We start from the raw sequence: 19,793 nt of genomic DNA, 5'->3' as shown, positions 1-19,793 counted from the left end.
AGGAGTGGTGGTAGGAGATGTCAGTCTGCTGTGTTTGGGTGTAGGTGCATGGGCTGGATGCTGTTGTGAGGTGGATGGCTGTTGGGTGTCTGAGTGCTTGCGTTTGTGTACTTTGGGAGGAGGGGGCACAGACACAGTGGAGAGGACACTTGGGATGTGTGCATAGATGTGGGGTGGTGACTGCCAGTGAGGGGTGTGTACTGATAGGTGTGCTGGTGATGGTGGTAGTGGTTGAGGATGTAGGGCATGCAGGTGTGAGCGGAGACGCTACTGGGAGGGAGGTGGACAACGAGGAGGAGGGGGCCACAGTGGAGGCAGTGGATGTTGGTATGTCTGCTTCTGGATGGTGTTTGTGTGAATGCCTGTGGGATGAAGTGTGATGCTTGTGTTTGCCATGTCCACTCTTGTGTGTTGTCCTAGGTGCATGCTCACCTGACTGTGTGCTTCGGATAGGTTGGGGTTGAGGGTAATGGGGTTGAGAAGAGGAAGTTAGAGGGTGAGGGTGGAAACAGGGACAATGGCTGCCATCAGAGAGGAGGCCAGAGCCTGGATTGATCTCTGTTGGGCCACCAAGCCAGTGTGAATGCCCTCCAGAAATGCATTGGACTGTTGCATTTGGGCTGCCAGCCCCTGGATGGCTTTCACAATGGTTGACTGCCCAACAGAGATGGATCACAGGAGGACAATAGCCTCCTCACTCAGGGCAGCAGGGCTAACTGGAGCAGGGCCTGAGGTGCCTGGGGCGAAGTAGATACCTACCCTCCTGGGTAAGCGGGCACGAGAAACTCGCTGAGGGGCTGCTGGGAGGGTGGTGCTGTACCTGTAGTTGGGGTGGGCACAGAGGTGTCTGCCACCACCAGGGAACTTCCATCGGAGGAGGTATCCGGGTCCGAACTGTCCCCTCCAGTCTCCGCCGTGGTGCTCCCCTAGCCCTCCATCCCGCTGGTGCCCTCATCCTTGGTGGATTTGGCCTCCTGGGTCCTGTGGAATGCAGCTCCCTCCGTTGCCGGTGCCTCTGCTTCTCCGCCAGATGATGCTAATGCACATAAGGACAGGGTGACAAAACAAAAAGGGGTGGAAGAGACTAAGGATACACTTGGTCAATGGCGGCAACAACACCTCCATTGGACTACACAACACACTCACACACAGGGAACAGCCCTACGCATTAGGCAATGAACTACCAGTCACAATGCTAGTCACCAACCTATGGATAGGGACACCTAACGCCTGAGGACTCCGAAAAGGTAGTATATCGTCTGTGTCCTCCCCGACCTCTAGTAGAATATCTCCCCCTAGAGTCTTGTTTGTAATATTCTTCTGTCAAATAGGGGTAGGTCAATCTCTTGTCATAGAGGTTAATATCTCTAGCCAATTTATCCAGTTTATGAGCTTGTGTGTTAGTGTCAAAATCCTTCATCGTCCTTTCTAAACGATCTAACGCCTCCTTAGCATTAATTAATGCCTTATTCTCTAGGATCTCCTCTTTCAATTCAGCAATCTCCTTTATCAATTTCTGCACTTCTTCTAATGCCGTTTCCACCCCTAGTACCATCCAATGTCTGACTTCTTTGTAGGTCAGCGTTTCTAATCATGATGCATTATGCGTGGATCAGTGAGTGTCAAATGACTAAGCAGTGCCCTACATTGGTTGTATTGATTCTGCCCTTACCCCCTCTAGGTCAGCTTTCTCAACCACCACGCGTTAGGCGTGGGATAGTGAGTTTCAAATACATACGTTGTGCCGTAAATTGAATGTTTTTAATTTCATAATCGCTGTTTCAATTTAGTCGTCGGGTTTCAATTAGTAAACAGAGAAAGGTGATACGAGCGAGAAATGCCGATCGTTTGAATGGTGCCTCCTGTTCCGGAGTTATACGTTTAGACGAATGCGAGTATTTCCGCATTCTTGACATTTTTGCAGACAACGCATGCGTGCGCGTCAATCGACGATATTTAAACGCGGGCTTTTCTCTCGCCACGTCTTTAGATGGCAGAGAGAGGCCTCGCAGACGGACGAAAGCAATACCGGCAAGTGAAAGGTAATGGACCCTTTGCGGAGGTCAGATGTTTTGCTGATAAAAGGGTTTCAGTGGTTTATTTTGGATTGGGTCTCGGTCTTATCTTAAATGAGGCAATGTTTCTGGAGAGTTAGCTATCTGACTGATTGAGGGGTCATCATATGTGGCCTTCGAGCAAGGTGGAGTTACAATGAAGCTACTAAGGCTTGAGTGGGCTTGAAGGGTGTACAAATGGGAGTTGTTTATTTCTATTTAAGGCAAGAAAATAGAATTGGAATTGGAAGAAATGATACATGGAAGGTTTCTGGTGTGAATTGGATTGAAGAAGAAAATTGGGATAATTAATCACATGAATTTGGGGTAAGAGTGGGCTGTGATTGGTTTCTGTGTAAGTGTTTGATTGGCATGGGAGGTGACTGACTGGGTTAGTCTTTTATTTATGTTTTTTAGATTGGTGGATTGTTCAAGTGATATTGGTGAAGACTGGTGTTTCAATGTAATATTGAGGAATGTGGGTGAGTATTGAGAAGGATGATAGTGCAGCATAGTGTTAAGGAGAGTGAAAGGATAATATGAAGGTTGATGTATTCTTTTAGATTATTTTAGGTGCCCCCTGTCGATTAGTCCTGAGGAAGACCCATTGTGGAGCCTGGAGTTGGCCCAAGAGCTAGAGGGGGTCAAAACGTCGACGATGATGCTTTACCCTGGATTTGGTTTTTTGAATATTTTTGAAGGACTAAATTGGGGATGGAATCCTGTTTAAAATAATATTTTGATTCAATGTGGTAAAAGGAATAACCAACAGGCTGATGTATATATTTTTTAAGTATTTCCTTTGATTGGTTTAGTGGGAGATTGACTATCCTTTTTCTTTTCTAAATCACGAGCACTTGATCTATTTGCACTTTGTTCATTCCTTTTCTTTTGTGGTGATACGATGGGGGATTGTATAAATGTGAGGAAAAAATATGATTTTGTGTATGTAATAAAGGATGTTTTCCTGAATGAGTATGGGTCTATGCTGCATGTTTGATATGAGGGATGGTATGATCTTGGTTATAATTGGTTCCTAAGGGGTCAATGTTGTTTTAAAATAAGTTTCTACCCAGACCCTTTGGGTTGTCATGGGTTAACCTCTGTGGTATGTAAGATACCATTCAGGAGTCCAGCAGAGTAGCTCTCCCCAACTGTGGGTGCTCGTGCGCACTATCTGCCGCCCCAGCCTGGTGGTCCGGAGTGCTTCACCTCTTAACCTCCGGCACCCTCTCCTCAGCTGTCGCTCATTGCGGCACCTCCCCAGTTGCCATCTTGGGATCAGGCAGTTCACCGCCATTTCTGCTGGTACACATCGAACACAGCTTTCGGTTTTCAGCCCCTCTGTCAGCGCCCTGTGTTCCACCCGTCGGCGGTATGATATCGACAGGGTCCGTGGTTGTTTTCAATCAGGATTTAGGGGTTCCCGGGGCTATGGGGCCGGGAGCTCGAGGAGACTACGTCCCGTTGTCTGGGCGCTCAAGCCACGCCCCCATCCAAGAAAATATTGGTTTATTTTGATTGAACTGATTTGAGATGATATTATACTAATGTGATTAATACAACCTTTATGGTCTGCAATCTACTCCTCTCTGTCTTTACTGTGGGACAAAAATCAGTTTCATTGTCTAATCTCGCTATCTGTTTTGACCCCAAACTTGACACACATTCACACATGCAGCATGACTTGTGAGTCACGTCTTGGTCAGCATGGTATCAGTGTAGTCATCCCTCTACCTACACAGTTGGGGTACAGTGCTGATGAACAGGCACTGGAAGACTGATGGCAAGAGCGGTATTTGAGCAGACTGAGTCAGTGGGTGGTTCCTGATGGCACTGGGTTCTACTGATGTTCACTGGTATTGCAGCAGTTTGGCATCTGGAACCTTACCAGGAACTGTGGTATATGTAGGAATGTCCCAGTCTGGCTCACCCGAGATCATACCAGGAAATGGAAGGCAGAACAGCCAGTGGCTCTTATGGCCTGCCTTGGGGCATGGTGGTTGCGAGGGCAAGATTAAGCAGGATGCATACTATATCACTGCTGCATCAGTGCCCAAACCATTGAAAATAGTTACATTGTTGTGAACTCCATATGCCATCATGTAATTAAAAAAAATGGATTGAATTTCTGATAGCTACTTTGAATGACCATCCCTGCTAATTTTAAATAAGCATTGGCAAAGCTAAATAGTCTGGCTTTAATGTCCTAACACATACAAATGGCACTTGGGCATGTCTTTATTTGCCTGTGGTAGCACAATATAGTAAAATGCTTTCAGACATAAAATAGTCCCTAAAGCATTGTAACTGAAGCCCTCCCACAGAAGCACAGTGACACATCACACAGACATGTGCATTAGGCAGTGGCAGCTGGTAACATTTGAAAGTGGTGGGGCATAAAAGCTGGGTATGACTTTTATGTACCGAGTGAAGCGAGCAAGCTTAATGGACAAACATGGGGTCCAAGTTGAGCCCTCCTCCCAAGAAAAAAATGAAAAAAGATTGACAAATGGTGCATTTGAAAACAAATGAATGTAGTGAGAAAGCAAAGTTTATAAAACATTGTGAACGTATAGTTTTAAAATACTAAACACATTCAAAACTGCCCAGTATCTTCCCGCATTAACATGTTCAACAGTTACTTTAATGTGCAAATTGCACAGCGCAACAACTTTAGGCCCTTTAAAGTGCGTGCTTGCCCAGTGTCTTGCACTGCATGCAGCATCAACTTTGGGAGAAAATGCTCTAACCAGGCATCAGAAAGCACCCACAGCTGCTGGCTGCAATCAATCTTACTGAAATATGTGCAGACAGATCTTTAAGTGAGATGAAAAGAGTGGAGCTTTCTAAAAGGGAACATGTAAAATATATTTCTGTGATTCCCATAGTGTGACACCCGGCCTGTATTTTGGTTTCTCTCTGAGATATTATTGCATCCAAAAATATAACACAACAACTGACATACACATAAAACCTGTCAGCGCTATTGGCTTTGTCAATGGTTGTTAGCTGTTTAAGATAAATGAGTAACAACAATGATTAGTTAAAAATAGTTAACATTGGAAATATTTAAATTCTGAAATTGTGAGACTGTGAATTAAATATTATTGAGGCCTATGGAAGGAGTATGGCCTTGAGTTATGTATGCTTTACGTTAGATATGTAAGCCCTTTTTCTCTTCACATCTCATCCAGCTGCACATTTTCAACCACCTCTTTCCATGTCAGCACCCTCTTTTCCCTATAAATTGAATGCCCTCCCTCATGTTTCCCTCATTTTACCACCCCAAGCATACACTGCACTCATTCACATTTAAGCACTTTGTTTCATTTTGCTTTTGCCTTCTAAATATTTTTACTTCTACACACACATTTACACTGAATTTTATTTGCAACTGGAATACATGACTATTGTTCTATGTACTCTACAAAGAGACCAACCCATTGTCAGGCACATTGCTTTGCTTTCAGCCTCAGTACCAGCGCTCTCAAACAAAGCCCTTCATAACCACCTGGCATAAGTCAAAGCATGCACTATGGAAGAGTAATACAATGCACAGAAACACAGCATGATAAATTAGCTAACTCTCTTGGGGAATGCAACATTAAGTAAAACGTGAAATAAGAGGAACTAAATGGCTGACACACATTACGTACATTTTAACATTCATAGTTTGCATATCAATCCATATTTGTGGCATTAATGTTATGGGCATGAAGATAGGGCCAGCTTTAACACCATACAGCAGATAACTGCTTTTACTGTAAGCACGTATTTCTCCCCTTGCGCTTGACTTGGATATTTGGATCCATTTTGCAAGGGAGCAAGAACTGCGCTCGTCGTTTGGAACAATTTCATGAGGAACAAATACAGTAGCTCCACTTCTAAAGGACCCAGCGAACTGCAGCTAGGGCCTGGGGTGGTCACATGGGGGAGGTTAGCGTGACAAGGGGTCTCAGTACAATAAAAATAACTCAAGATTAGCATTATAACAATTGCTGTTACCTAAGACAAGGCACTAAATCACACATGCTTGCATCCACTCCTAATGCATGACGAATGGGGAAAGGCTGGGATCTATACCTGTTAATGGCAGATGGCTGCCCTCACGTAGGGATGAGGACTCCAACGCCCAAAATCATGACGCTAAAAGCGTCAGTTGCCTATAGTGGACACTGCCATAGACCACAATCGAAATGAAAGGCTTTAGAGCAGTCAGCCCTGCGTCATGCGTCAGTGTAGAAAGTTGATTTACTAACTGGCTTCCGTCTTGTGCTTCAAAGCGAGGCGGAGCAGGCAGCCTGGGACAGACAGCCCAGACTTAAATGCATCGATTTGTTCAGAGATACGAGCGTATCTCTAAACAAATTGATATAGTTAATATTTTTTTATATGAATGTGTAGAAATTTCAGAGGAGCGCAGCCCCTCATCCCTAAAAGAGAAACCGAATCTCATTAGGTGAGAGAAATTCTAATTCCACCTGTATGCATTTGTATATAGAGTATTGACAACAACCTAGGTAGGCAGCTGTCAGGTCATACCGAAAAAAATATAAATCCAGTGCCTGCAGTAACTGCATAAAAAAGCAGTTTTTCTCTCTAAATAAGTCCCAGTGCTAAGAATTTAAAAGCACTGGCCGAAATTAAGCAATAAAATGAATAATCCTGTGGTGTATTCATTGCAGGTAATAACAATGACAAGAATTCTGTTGTATTAAATTAAAATTAATCGAAGACCTAATGAGTCCAGTAAGTAGGTTTTGGTACAGTAACCCAAATTAATAAATCTCGTACTGGGACATGTCTTTTTGTTGTTGTTCTGTTTCTTTTTTACATTCTATATTTATCTTTATTTGAAAAGTAAAAAGCAGAATCCGCATTGTGAACATGTGTAGAGGTAAACAAATATTGGCTAGTATTTACAATAAAATAATAAAAATAAGGATGTTGTATGATGTATGTCTGTGCAAATTCGTATCTCTGCGATGGTGTTTAACATTTAGTGAAAGCCTTCTCTGTGAAGAACTCATTAGTTGAATATGTTTGATCAGAGGTGTCTGACATTTCAAAAGGTGTTCGGCTAACATTTTGAAGTTTTTTTGAAGCTTTGTGAAGTACTTGAAAATTGTTACGTTTAAAAAAAAAAAATGTTTTAAAAAAAACTAATGTACTTTTTTGACAAAGCTTGCTGCCCAGAAAAAAGTTGCTTTAGCTAGAGAATAGTCTTGCAAAAAAGGGCGTTGCAGTAAAATTCCGAAGTGAGATATACATTTTCACATCACTGCATCAGACAAAATCCTATTCATCATAAAATGTAAACGCATATTAGGAAATTCACACCTTCGTGTGCCCATGCCTTTAGAGTTCTTCCAGTTCACAAACCATTTCTGGAATACACCTAGAAAGCTGCTATAGGTGCTGGTTTCTAAGCATACTCCTGGATACGTCATGTGACTCTTTCAGGTGTTCAGTAAATAATTCTAGATCACACTCCTTTATTTTGAATTAGATATATGTTAGCGTGTAACAGTTCGCCATGCTTCTCCTAGGATTGACCACACATGACAGAGATGAGGACATTCTCCTGAAAATTCTCGCCATTATCTACAGCAGGCAAAATACAATTGGGGAGCATTGCCAAAATGTAATTTGATATAATTCATTGATTCATCTATCAAGGAACTGATCTTTGTAAGTAGAATAACAATCTAAGCAACTATTTAGTACCGCCAGCACAAGCACTGCATTTCTGAAGAAAAACATGACATGAACTATTAATTGCAGCTTTCTAATCAAACCTTAAATAGTTCAGCTACATACCTGCAAGAAATATCAAATCTACCACCGTGTACCCATCTACGTAATACCTAGCCCATTTGTTATGTTGAGTGAATTTGTATGGTGCAAGTAATCACCCGCAAGGGTATCCAGGCGCAGGCGTGTGGGCCCGGCGGTGCTTCTAGTTGAACAGTGAGGTCTTCAGCTTCTTATAGAAATTGAGGAGTGGAGTAGCAGCTCTGATGTGTAGAGCAAATTTGTTCCAGTTTTTGGGGTCAATAAAGGAGAAAGCTTATGCTTCTGTCTTGCTAAGGTGGATGTGTGGGATTCTTGTGAGGGAGAGAGGTGGAGCGTTGTTGTCTGGAATAGTAGAGTTGGAGTCAGTCATTGAGGTAAGCTGGTCCTGTGTTGTGGAGAGCCTTTCTGAATGGGCAGCCAGTGGAGTTCAGTGAGATAGGGATTGATGTGGGCATTTCTGGGGATGTCTAGGAGGAGTCTGGCGGCAAAGGTTTGGATGGTCTGGAGTCTTTGTGTGAGATGGTTGGAAATGCAAGCATAGACTGCGTTGCCGTAGTATAGTCTCCTGGTGATAAGGGCTTGGGTGACCATGCGTCATGTGTGTGTGGGTAGCCATTTGAAAATCTTGTGGAGCATTTTTGGGATGTGGCAGCAGGATTGCTATCATTGCATTGACATATTTGTTCATCGTGGGCTTCTCATCCATGACAATGGTGAGTAGACAATGCTGAGGTTTCTGGTGTTGTCAGTAGGTGTGAGCATGGGACCCAGGTCAGGTGGCTGCCAGGAGGAGTTCCAGGGGGAGTTCTTACTTCTGAATATCAGGATCTCCATTTTGTCTATGTTGATTTGTGGCAGTTCTCTTGCATCCAGTTGGCCACTTTGGACATGCAGGCAGTAAAGTTGGTCCTCGTTATGGTGTTCATATCGGTGAGGGAGAGTATGAGCTGAGTATTGTCAGTGTAGGAGACAATGTTAATGCCATGGGTTCTTATGATGTGAGCAAGGAGCACCATGTATAGGTTGAACAGGGTTGGGCTGAAGGAGGAGCCCTGGAGGACTCCGCAGGCCAGCTTCTTGTGTTCGGAAGTGAAGGCGAAGAGTGTAACTTGTGTCCTGTTGGTGAGGAAAGAGGCGATGCAGCTTAGTGAGAGTCCTTGGATACCCCAGTCCTGGATTCTAGCAATGAGAGTGCTATGAGAGATGGTCTTGAATACCGCTGAGATATCGAGCAGGATAAGGCCAGAAGGTTTTCCTCTGTCCATAATGGATCGGATTTCACCTGTTGCTACCAGGAGGACAGTTTCCGTGCTGTGTTTACTGCAGGAACCCTGACTGGGCAGAGCCTAGGAGGTGGTGCTGTTCAAATTGGGCGAAGAGTTGCTTGTTGATCTCTATCTCCAGGACTTTGGCTGGAAAGGGCAGGAGAGAGATGGGTCTGAAGTTGCTGAGGTCATTCGGGTAGGCCAATGGTTTCTTCAGGAGAGCTATAACCTCTCCCTGTTTCCAGTTGTCTGGGAAGTTTCCACTGAGGATGGAAGAGTTGGTGATGGTGGTGAGGCTGGCACTGATCAGTGTGCTTCCCAAGTTGTACATGTGGTGTGGGCAGGGGTGAGTTAGGGACCCTGAGAGGATGGTCTGAATGTTTCTGGTGGTGTCATCTGTGGTGAGGGGGTGCCAGTTTGTTAGGAGGTCCTGGAGGTTGCATGATTATGTCCTCTATGGTAAGTTGGGGTGCGAAGTTGGTGTAGAGCTTCAATATTTTAGTTTGAAAAAAATGAGAAAGTTGTCGCAGAGGACCTGTGAGGTGATGATGGTGTTAGAGGCTGCTGTCTGGTTGGTGAATTCTTTGATGATGTTGAAGGGTTCTTGTCGGAGTTGGAGCAGGTTTCGAGTCTGAGCATAAGGGCTGCTTTTCTGACTTCTTTGAGCTGAGTGTGATATTTTCAGAGTGCAGATTTGTAGGTGTCTCTGGAGGTGCGAGTATGACTGGTTCTCCATGTTCGTTCTAGTTGTTTGCAATAGAGCTCAGAGTCTCTTAGGTCTTTCGTGTCCCAGCAGGCTTGATGCTGAGTTCTGGTGTGTCTGATCTTCTTCAGGGGGGCCTAGGTGTTGCCACAGTTAGAGATCCAGTTGTTGAAGGTTAATAGGCCATACTGTACCCTGTAACACCTGTACAGGTGATTGGATCGGAGGGTGTGGGTCCAGTCTGCTTCTGTTATGTTGCTATAGTTGCAGGTAAGAAAGGTGGTTGGTTTTTGTTTGCTGGCTTGGGGTGCATGGATGTGCAAGTGTACAATGGAGTGGTTAGTCCATGTGAGCTGGGTGAGGTGGCTGAAGGTGATCCTGTTGCTAACTGTGAAGACTGGATCGAGAGTGTCCAGGGGTGTCGGTCGGGCCTAGTATGATCTGTGTGAGTCTGATGATGTTGAGGCTTTCTAGAAAGTCAGTGGCGTTGTGGTACATAGGGTCATCGAGATGGATGTTGAGGTTGCTGAGCAGGAGAGTTTTATTACTTGGGTGAGACAACAATGCCAGTGAAATTAAGATTTAATAAGCATTAAACACAGGCATGGGAAGCCACTGATAACTGGGTCTGTGACAAGGAAGACCAGGACTCAGGGTAATGAAGAATTTCAGTTATTATGTGGGTCGTTGCTGTTACTGTGTTGACTACAGTCCCCAAAAGAATGACAAGAACAAAGAGATGCAACACACATAGATGTTTCAATAACTCCGGATAAGGCATACACATTCAACTACCAGAACCACAACACCCAGTGCAGCAGAAAGAGGACTTTCAGCAAACAGCAATTAATGCAAAAAAAAACATGCAGGAACGCTCAAGCAGCAAACCTACAAAACTTGTGCATGGGAACCCCTTGCACTTTGGCCTCTACACCTCTTGAGAGCAATCACTGAATCCTAGGCTAAAGCGACAATCTTACAACTACATAATCCTGAGAGATAGCTAGGCAACTCCACACCAAGTTTACTGTGGTAAGCATCAGGGTCTTGTTCATCTACAATCCAAGTAAGTCAAAAATGTAGTGCACAAATTATGAGTATCACAAAACTGTAGTCCAAATTTCACATGGTATAAAGATCCTTTCATTCTTGCAAGTGTATAAGGCATTTCTTCTTAGTCCAAGCACTTGGTTCATTTTATTCTAATTTTATATGTTCATGTACATAAACATAGTCACGCACCGTCTTGCTCTTGACAAAATGCTTACATAATCAACAGAAATATATTGATATGCATCTTCACCCAATGGTGACTGGGTTACCACCATACATTAGGGACACTAAAGACTTACTGAAAAGGATTAATGACATACAGTGGCAGGAAGTATACTTACTAGTGAAAATGGAAATCCATGAAGTTCTTGTAATGAATTCCACTCGTCAACAAATTGTACATTGTTACTGAACATTCCAGAGGCTTAATGGGCAGGACGTTCCTTTTTTTAACTCCGCTAGTTTTTACAACATGTGCTTATTCTTATACATCTGACTGAATTTGTACTAGTAAAAAAAAACTTTCTTATACTAGGGCATGATATATCACCAAGACCGATGCACAGCCATGGGCCCTAGACTTGCTCCCTCTATGCCACTCTATTTATAGACTGGTGTGAGTGGGTGAAAGTCTTCAGTAGTGTGTCCTTTCCTCAAGCGAAGGAAATTTTTTGAGTTCATTACATGGACAATATTTTTATGCTATGGAATGGAACAAAATGTTGACTGAAGACATATCATGACTATTTCACTTTGAACACATTCAGTGGTAAATTAAGCGCTGAGTATAATGCTATGAAGATTATCTTCATTGATATAGCGCTTTAGTTGCCCAAGCAAATCACTATGGCAAATCCTATTCTGCATGCCAGATTAGGACACCCAAACAAGCAAATAATATTCCTTATGAGCAATTCAAGTCTAGAAGGAACTGCAATAATAATTGTAAGTTACACAAAGAAAGGAAATGTAGATCATTAATGATTAGATCTTAATGAAAGGATATGGAAAGGATGTATTAGAAAAAGCATGCCCAAGAGCAGATAAGCTGGAAAGAAGAGACATTCTGAGAGATGAGCTGAAACGAAACAAAGTTTGTAGAAAATTTGAGTTTTTTTACAAAATACTGACCTACTAGTGATGACTAAAGCAGAAGCCTATTGAAACACATTTGGCGTACTACGTCTAGATAATGATTTTTGCAGATGTATTACTGCAAAACTGTAGATGACTTTCAAGAAAGGCACTGCTGTGAAACTCATCCAAATACATTGAAATACTGTAGTAAGAGGATTGCAGGTGGTCAACTATAAATGTAGCAAATGTATATGCTGTAGGTATATGTGGAATAAATGTAAAATGTTCACCAACTTTGAAGGTAAGAACATACCACATAATTACATTTATCAATAATTATACCAAATTTGTGCATATGTAATAAACTGTATGCATGGCGATACGGCCAGAGTTGCAGACTTTGGAATTGGGGAACCATGTTCGGGACCCTGCCTCAGCTTAACATCCAATGATTCTGGACAAATCACTTAATCTCCCTTTGACAAAAAACATAATGAATGTCATCCTGTGTAAAGTAAGCGGTGCTCATGTAAAGCACTCCAATGCCCTAGGGCTGAGTTTGCGAGCAATATACAATTGCAAAAATAAAAGAAAAATGTGGTCTGCAATGTGTTGTGTCCTAAAAGAGGAAATTATAGGAATGATGGAAAGAAAAACATTAGGGAAATAAAAAGCATATTCAAAATTATGCCATTGTTTAGTTCAACGTTGCATCACCTACCCATGACCCTTGAGACATCTGTTCAATGCAAAAGAAGTGGGGGAGTTCTTCAGGGATGCAAACAGGTCCACCATGGATGACGGCACCATTGCACTATTGTTTGGCATTAGGACACACATTTTTAACTCCACATATCAAATACATAGGTACATGGCATGAAAGGGACAATAGTGGTCTTGTGTGGTAAACTGGCTCAAGAAAAGGAAAGCTGGGCCCAAAGACTCAACATCAATGGGAGATTGATGCTAACTTGACTGTGTGTGTGCTGGGATCCTGCAAACCAGGCTCCAGCACCAGTGTTCTTTCCCTAAACTGTACCATTGTTTCCACAAATGGCATACCCCTGGCACACAGCTAAGTCCAGTGTAAAAGGTACTAGTGGTACCAATGGCCCTGTGACCGGGGAGGGACCCTAAGGGCTGCAGCATCTATTGTGCCATCCTAAGGGACCCCTCACTAAGCACATTCACACTGCCATTGCTGACTGTGTGTGCTGGTGGGGAGAAAAAATGCAAAGTCAACAAGGCACCCCATCCAGGGTGCCATGCCCACAAACCACTGCCTGCAATATAGTTAATTCACTCCTCGAGCAGGCCGTACAGCCCTAAGGCAGGCTGCACAATACCACAGGTGAAGGCATAGCTGCAGGAGCAATATTTCCCTACAATGTCTAAGTCCATTCTTATACATTGTAAGTGCAGGGTGGCCATATTAAGTACATGGGCTGGGAGTTTGTCATTACGAACTCCACAGCACCATGATGGCTTCACTGAAGGCTGGTAAGTTTGGTATCAAACTTCTCAGCACAATAAACCCACACTGATGCCAGTGTTGAATTTCTTGTACAATGCACACGGAGGGCATCCTAAAGATGCCCTCTGTATTTTACCCAACCCTTTAGTGTAAGGCTGACCAGTCTGTGTCAGCCTGCCACTAACTGACATGTTTCTGACCCCATGGGGTGAGAGCCTTTGTGCTCTCTGGGGTCAGGAACAAAACCTACTCTGGGTGGAGCTGTTTAATACCTCCCCCCCTGCAGGAACTGTAACACCTGTATCAAAGGCTCAGGCCTCCTGTCAAAGTGCCCCAGGGCACTCCAGTTAGTGGAGGTGCCTGCCCCCTGGACCAAGCACCAATTTTGGTGGCAAGTCCGGCAGAAAGATTAGGAAAAACAAGGAGTGACCATTCTAGCAGGGACCACCCCTAAGGTGTCCAGAGCTGGAGTGACCCCCTTCTTACAGAATCCTCCATCTTGTTTCAGGGAATAGGGACCAATAGGGTTAGGAATGTGCCCCCAACCCCAAAGGGGGTGGGAACAGGAAGGGTGTAGCTGCCCTCAGGGGCAGTAGCCATTGGCTACTGTCCTCTGACCCCTGTACCTCCCCTAAATCCAGTATTTAGGGGCTCCACTGAACCCTACACACCAGATTCCTGGCAACCTCAGAAGAAAGGACTGCTAAGCCGACCCCAGCAGTGAAGACTCCAGATGACAATTGACTTGGTCACATTCCTGCTGGCCTGTCTGCAGCTTTGAGACTCCTGCTTCAAGAAGGTGACCCATCTGCAGGTCAAGTGACCTCTACAAACCCCAGAGGATGGCCCTGTCCAGACAAAATCACCAAAAGGACTCCAGAACCCCCCCCAGAACCACAAACCCTGTCTGCACTGCACCTGACACCCACGGCCCGACTCCAGGTGGCCCACCAGCCCAGATAAGGTCCTCAGGCGATTCCGACCTGGAGTCCACCCTGGGTTACCCCCTCCTGGTCCACACAATGACGCCTGCAGCCTGAAACCGGAGGACGCCCCCCCTCCGACGAAGATTCCCAACACTCGAGGAGACCCATGCACCCGCAGCCCCCTGGCCTTAGGGAATCCAAACAACGGTTGAGCAATGTCCAACGGGCACCTCCCCTGCCTGTCCAGTCTTTGGTTTCCTTGAAATGACCCTCTGTACCCAGCCTGCAGCATCATGTGTGACCCCCATTTACCCCTATTGAAAACCATTGGGCGCCCAGCTCTGTATCTGCACCCATCCCACGGCCGCCCCTGTGCCACTGAGGGTGTGTTTGTGTCAACACCAGGGCAGTGCGCGCTCTACGGGCGAGTAGAATGCAAAAAACAAACAATTTCAAGCTAACATAATTTATGCATTGTGCTGATATGATGTTGTTTAACCTTTTGCATTGCAGAGTTTAATCCTGAAGATTTATGTTCAGCGTGCATATAAATACTGTTCACATGTAATGTACTGCTGCAGGCTTTCAGACTGTGTCAGGGTGTGGTCCCCTTCCAGGGCCTTCTATAAACTTTCCCTGCAGCATGCCTGGGTGTGGTTGGTGGGCTGGGCTAAGACTCTATAAAAGGGAGCCAGCCCAGCTCCACGTGCTCACTATTCCGAGGTCCCCGGTGCAGAGCAGCAGCAACTTCCTGAGCTCCTGTTCTGGTGGCCTACTTTGATCTTCCAGGCCTTAGCCCTTCATTTACATTGGTGATCCTTGATCAGGGCGGTAAGACGGAGGTTGGGCTGGGCCCCCGATCTTGTTTTCGAAGGCATCAGAGTTCCTGGGCCTAATTTTCATGTTGAGACTTTACCTTGTGTGTGTGAATGTGCTCTGGGTTTTTCTGGCATTTACATGTTAATATTCGAATCGGCAAGACGCGCGATTTGTTCCTCGTGCTTTAACCCTTGATATTCATTGTGCGCTACCATTCCTTGGCACTTACATGGTGGCATTCGAATCGGCAAGACGCGCCATTCATTTCTCGTGCTTTAACCCTTGATATTCATTGTGCGCTACCATTTCTTGGCAGTTACATGGTGGCATTCGAATCGGCAAGACGCGCGATTCGTTCCTCGTGCTTTAACCCTTGATATTCATTGTGCGCTACTATTTCTTGGCAGTTACATGGTGGCATTCGAATCTGCAAGACGTGCGATTCGTTTCTCGTGCTTTAACCCTTGATATTCATTGTGCGCTACCATTTCTTGGCAGTTACATGTTGGCATTCGAATCGGCAAGACGCACAATTCATTGCTTGTGTGTAATTCATGTTATTCATTGTACGCTACCATTTCCTGACATTCATAGGGTGACATTCGAATCGGCAAGCCACGCGATTCCTTTTCTTGTGTCTAATTCATGATATTCATTGTGTTACCATTTCATGACATTTATTGGCTGACTTTCGAATCGGCAAAACGCGCAATTCATTACTTGTGTTTAAATTCATGCTATTCAGCGAGTGTTACCATTTCATGGCATTTACTTGGGGGTACTCGAATCGGCAATACGCACAATTCATTTCCTGTGTTTAAAATCACGGTGTTCATTATGCGCTACCACTTTAAGGCATTTATTTGGTGGCTTTCGAGTTGGCAAGACGCGTGATTTATTTCTCGAGTCTAATTTATGTTATTCATGGTGCACAATCATTCCATGGTATTTTAAACCTTTGTAAAAATCTGCAATGTGCGCAATTCATGTTCCGGCAATTTTGAGAAAACAAAAAAGCTAGAGTTCTAGATGTAATGTTGTATGTACATAATACTTTTCTCAAACACGATTCATATGATGGTTTAGAAATCATTCAGATTATTTCCTGATCCTCATGCAAAAGATAATATTTGAATTTGAAAGTTGCATTTAACCTTTCTTGATTCCCTCACAGGTATCCAGTCATCTTGAAGCCTAGTTATTTAAGTCTATGCTTAGGTTGTCCATGTTTTTGAAGAATGACAATGCTTAGTCATAGCCTAGTATTGATTAATATGATATAATTTTGATATTGTGTGTTTTAATCTTTTTGCTTCGTACAGGTCTCCTTCCCAGCTGTTCCCTTCCTAATCCCCTTTTCCCCACTTGGACTCTCTTAGACTCTGTGACAATTCTAAACAGAGTATTGGAGCTGTCTTGTGGTGGAAGTGTTGGGAACGTGCACAGACCCCGAGGATCTGGTGACTCTGACAGAAGAGTGAGTCAGTTACAGGATAAGGTAGAGAAGAAGGAACAAAATCCCCCAGGTGTGTCTTGGCCAGGTCCTTCTTCTCAGACTTCTGGAGGTAATCCGACAAACATTTGCCTCAATGTTCCTTCAGCCATTCCTTTAGCTCCCCCAGAACGTTTCTCAGACGACCCCTTGAAAGCGCAATCTTTCCTGGTTCAAGTGGAATTACACTTCACCTGCAGACCACATACTCTCCCCGATGCCCAGTCCAAAGTAGCTTTCTTGTTATCATATCTGACTGGAAATGCAGCTACCTGGGCTATTCCTCTTGTGCGTAAAGACAGTACCCTGCTGTACAACTGGAGACATTTTGTTCGCAAGTTTGAACGAGTTTTTGATCGTAGAATTGTAACACTGTCAGCAGATCGTGAATTATTAGACTTACGACAAGGGAATCCGGACTTAGTGTCATATTTAGCCAACTTTAATCAGCTGGTCGCCGAGACATCCTGGCCTGAAGAAAAACAAGCGGCCTTGTTCTACAAGGGACTCAGAGGAGCTAAAAGATATTCTAGCTCAAATAGACCCGCAGCCTACATACTGTCAAGAATTGATAAACCTTGTATTGATGCTGGATCATCGTTTAACAGAACGAAAAGGAACACGCAAAAAGACTGAAAAATATTCCTGGCGTGTTCACGATAATAGACTCAAGAACTCCGAAAGAAAGAATGCCGGAACCAATGGAAATTGGAACCATCAGGAGACCTTTGACCAAAGACGAAAAGGACCTACGTAGAAAGAATGGACAATGTCTCTATTGTGGGCGGAAGGGTAATTTTGCCAAAGAATGTCCAATCAAACCAAAGAGCAAATGAGGTCCGGTTCAAAAGGTTGCAGCCAGTGCACAATTCGAGTCGGAAAACTAAAGCACCCAAGATGCAGAGAAGGGTTGCTCTTGGGTGTCACCGTGGACCCTTCACAATCTAGACATCTCAAACTGGGTATAAAGGTTCAGGTAAAGAAAGACCTATTTCAAGAAGGCTCTAGTAGATTCTGGGGCTACCGGGAACTTTGACGCCCAATTGGTTTGTGCATGGGGGATCCCATGTATTGAAAAAAAGACCCCAGAAATCATCCAGGCAGTTGATGGAAAAGTCTTGACTGGAGGTCCGGTAACTCTTCAGACTGTCCCCTTGTCGGTGATTTGTGAAGATAAGAATCAAAGAAAGAAACATAAAGAGAAACTCATCCTTGACGTGGTCCATGCTCCCCAGTATGGAATTATCCTTGGCTTAACATGGTTAACTCATCACAATCCAGAGATTAATTGGGCAGAACGAAAGGTCGTGTTCTCATCTGCGCTATGTAAAGAACAAGGCCTCTAAAAGTTTGCAACTCTTACATAGCCACTGCCGCGGAGAAATAAGTTAAATTACCCAAACAGTATTCATCTTATGAAGATGTATTCAATGAGAAAGAAGCAGAGAACTTACCTCCTCATAGATCTTGTGACTGTCAAATTGATCTAGTTCCAGGTGCGATACTTCCCAACTGTCGTCTATATGCCCTGTCAGAACATGAAAATCAACATTTACGAAAGTATCTAGATCAATTCTTGGAGAATGGTTTCATTCGCCCTTCTAAGTCTCCTGCAGCTTCTCCTTTGTTTTTTGTTCCGAAGGCGAATGGAGAACATCGAACTTGTATCGACTATAGGGGATTGGACAAAGTCACCATCAAGAATAAATATCCTTTGCCCCTAATTCCGGTCTTGCTCGAACAAGTAAAGAAAGCAAAAATCTACACGAAGCTTGATCTTCGAGGTGCTTATCATTTGGTCAGATAGAGAGAGGGCGACGAATGGAAAACAACGTTCAAGACAAGATATGGCCTCTTTGAACACACCGTCATGCCTTTTGGTCTGTGTAATGCTCCAGCAGCTTTTCAATTTTCCTTGAATGACATTCTTATAGAGTACCTCGACATATTTGCCATAGTCTACATCGATGACATTTTGATCTACTCAGACAATGAAAATGAACATGTCAAGAAAATTCTTGCAGCCCTTTGAAAGTACCATTTATATTGCAAACTAACCAAGTGAGTTTCATGTTACCACAGTTGAGTTTTCAGGGATTATCCTTACCCCTCAAGGTATGGTGATGGCAGAAAAGAAAGTAAAGGCCGTATCGGATTGGCCCACCCCAAGACTGTTTGTGATGTACAATGTTTCCTGGGGTTTGCAAATTTTTACCGGAGGTTCATAAATCATTTCTCCCAGACAGTGGCTCCAATCACTAACCTATTAAGAAAGAAGGAAAGATGTGTATGGTCCCCAGAAGCTGACCAAGCCTTTTCAACTTTGAAGGAAGCTTTCTCCACTGCCCAGTCTTGACTCATCCTGATGCGGATCGGCCCTTCATAGTGGAAGCTGATGCTTCAGATGTGGCAATAGGAGCAGTCTTGTCGCAACGAAACAAAGACACTGGTCAACTTCATCCTGTAGCTTACATGTCTCGGAAGTTGAACGAAGCCGAATACAACTGTCATTGCTGAAAAAGAGCTTCTGGCGATTCGTGACGCCTTTAAAGAATGGAGACATCATTTGTTGGGTGCCAAATACACTGTCACGGTATATACTGATCATCACAACCTTCAGTTCATGAGTTCCGCCAGACTTTTGACTCCTCGGCAATTACGCTAGATGCTGTTTTATGCCGAATTTGATTTTGTGGTAACTTTCCGGCCTGGTAAAGACAATCGCAAAGCTGACGCCTTGTCCTGCCAAGAGTCTACCACGTTGCCTGCAGTTCAAACCTCCAGAGCTCTCATTGCTCCAGACAAAGTCCTATGTATCATAAAAACTGAAGATTTCTTTGAAGACATCTGCAATTCTTTCACTGTTGAGAAATGGCAGACATGGGCCCAAGCAGATCCCAAAAGGTCAATCAAGCAAGGATTACCTTTTCATGACGCTTGTTTGTTCGTGCCCACTACCAAACTTCGCAAGATAGTGTTTCATTGGTTGCATGTTATACCTACGGCAGGTCATCCAGGTACTCCTAAAACTCTTGAATTACTCCAACGCTATTTTTGGTGGCCTACCCTAACAAAAGATGTAAAAGCGATGGTAAACTGCGAAGTCTGTGCTCGCACTAAAACAAGTCATT

General features: G+C 44.0%; 1 long non-coding RNA gene across 1 annotated transcript in view; it reads left to right on the top strand.

The window, feature by feature from the left end:
• Nucleotides 1–1,996: 1,996 nt before the first annotated feature.
• Nucleotides 1,997–19,793, top strand: part of LOC138282971 (uncharacterized) — a 96,668-nt gene continuing 78,871 nt past the window's right edge. Inside the window, exon 1 of the long non-coding RNA XR_011201027.1 lies at nucleotides 1,997–2,042. This is a non-coding gene — a long non-coding RNA (uncharacterized lncRNA). The remainder of the gene's footprint in view (nucleotides 2,043–19,793) is intronic.

The sequence above is a fragment of the Pleurodeles waltl genome, chromosome 1_1 (genome assembly GCF_031143425.1).
Source record: "Pleurodeles waltl isolate 20211129_DDA chromosome 1_1, aPleWal1.hap1.20221129, whole genome shotgun sequence".
In the NCBI taxonomy this organism is placed as follows: domain Eukaryota; kingdom Metazoa; phylum Chordata; class Amphibia; order Caudata; family Salamandridae; genus Pleurodeles; species Pleurodeles waltl.
Note: the sequence above shows the minus strand (reverse complement) of the source record. Positions and strands in the feature narration are given on the sequence as shown.